The sequence below is a fragment of the Silene latifolia genome, chromosome Y (genome assembly GCF_048544455.1).
Source record: "Silene latifolia isolate original U9 population chromosome Y, ASM4854445v1, whole genome shotgun sequence".
Taxonomy (NCBI): domain Eukaryota; kingdom Viridiplantae; phylum Streptophyta; class Magnoliopsida; order Caryophyllales; family Caryophyllaceae; genus Silene; species Silene latifolia.
Window position 1 is genome coordinate 96,963,775 of NC_133538.1, and position 2,535 is coordinate 96,966,309.

The window sequence follows — 2,535 nt, forward strand, 5'->3', positions numbered from 1 at the left end:
TAACCTTAACTCGTTCTTCAATGTTATAGTAGGTTCAGCTATAACCTTGAATCATATTTCCAAGGTTATACCTATTTCAGCCATAACTAGAGTAACATCCCAAAGTTGTACTAACTTCAGCTATAACACTTGAATCATCATCAAGGTTATACTAGCCTTAGCTATAACTTTGGAGAGCACCCTTGGCCGCCTATCATGCCGCCACTAGGGTTTATTTGTAAACCCTAATTGCGCTCATGACACCCATAATAAACACATAACCAACATACGATATATAATTAATACATTAAAACATATACAAACATGCGAAAACATAATTAACATGATAATAAACAATCTAACACGTACCAATCATACAAGACAATCATTAAATCATATTAATTACATCAATTGGCATAAACACAATTAAAAGAAAACACCTAGTTACCTTTTTAACAATTAATGATGCAAATTAATGAAAACCTCCATAAAGAATACGACCAACAAAGCTTTGTCTCCAACACGTGTCAACGTCCTCAATATCGATATCAAAGATGCACAAATCCAAATCTATGAAAACACCATAAAAGACTCTTTTTCTTCTTTACCCATTAAAAATAATAGACCATAAAGGTAAGTCTAAAGGTCCATACAAATAATCCCCATAAAAATATTTGGAGAAGAAATTATTGTAAAGGTAAGAGCAAGGATTGTGAAAATATAATTTGTGTATGAGTTTGGAAGAAGGAAAGATATTCAACAATGGAGTCAAAGAGAGAAAAGAGAACAAAAGAGAAGGAAGCGGAGAACAGCGTGCAGCACTTTACGTGGAACCAAAACAATTGAATTGACCTAGTTGCTTGCTAGGTTAATAATATTTATAAGAGATTAACTAATGGGCTTTGAGTCCATTAGCTCATACAATGGATTATCTGATTATGAATCAAATTGGATATTACTAAAACGCAAGTAGGCCTTATAATAGAAAAGTAGTTATTAAATTAAAATAATAAAATCGTGCACGGACATTTTAACCCAATAAAAAAAATAGATTAAAATGAGAAATAATAAAATAGAGAACGAAGGCGATAAATATAAATATTTCCAAAATACATTATTAAATTCCGAAATACTTAATTTAATAAAATACTTTTATAATAAAATATTATTATAAAATATGGGGTGTTACATGTAAAGTCACAAATGACTCGGCTCCGAGACCCAAATCTTCTTATGAACTATATGACATGAACTAACTTAAAATCCAACAATAATAAATTGCTTGCATCTATTATAACTCATTTATACTATCTTACCATGATTCCCCTATGATCCCATGATATCCTAGTATCCATTATTACTTCTTTACATCTTTATTTGCGTTATTGCTTGTTTTATTCCATTGCCTTCTTTAGTTTAGAATCATCAACCCAAACCAATTGTGACAACCCCCTTAGCACAACTACGATTAGATTGAACAATTTGAGTACCCCCATCCCGTGGATCGACCCCGACTTGCTTGCTATGCTAGTAGTGTAATACTAAGGTTTTATGAGTCTCTGAGTACTCTATCGAGTAGGCCTTACTCTGTCGAGTAAGGGTGAGTTGCAGTTTAAAATAGTTTCTGACCTGTAGGGTACTCGATCGAGTACGTCAGTTACTCGATCGAGTAAGTGTGTTTTACGGGGTTGTTTTGTCGGGTTTTGCTAATAACGCGAGTTTAATATAAAAGGTTTCCGCCACTTTCTTTAATCACTTTTATCCTTTGTAAACCTTTCAAAAGAAAAAAAGAGTTAGGTAGTTCTCTCTCGTTGCGTTGTTGGCAAATCCCCAAAGCTAGGAGTGTCGGATCATCTCGTTCTTTGCATCATAGTGTTCCTTGCGTCAAGGGTAAGATCTACATACCAATTTTATAGTATTTCGTTAAGTTTCGTTAAACCCTAATTTTGGGATTGGGGGTTTTCTATGTTTATGTTGATGTGGTAGTGATTGTATGATTATGTGTATAAGAGAAGGGTTCGTAGAGGAAAGGTTTTGAGACAGCTGCTAGATCGTCTGATGTTTGTGTTGCATTCCAAGTAGGGTTTCCCTACTCAGTATTAATTACATAATGTGTGGTGATTGTGCTGTAGTTAGTTATTGTTGATTGATTCATACAGTTGTTGATGTTGTATTGTGATTGCTGATTGTTTGTCTCTGGCTCTCGAGATGCGTTCTCGGCTGAGTGGAGTCACTTGCGGGAGTGGCTTCACGCCCTAGTTTCGCCCTTCGTGGAACCCGCCACGGAAGGGGATGCGCACATTAATGGACAGGGTTATCGCTTGATATGATGAGCGGGGATTTGGTGGGTACGGCTGCGGTCCCCCACTGGCAGGGCGTGGTCCAGTGGACAGTCGGTGTCGGAGATTGATTGATGTGGGTGATTGTGTGTAACTGTTTGAGCTGTGTTGTTTAGTGTACTGTTTGTTATATAAATTGTGTGATTAGTACTGACCCCGTTTAAATGTTTTAAAAATTGTGGTGATCCATTCGGGGGTGGTGAGCAGTTATTGAGCA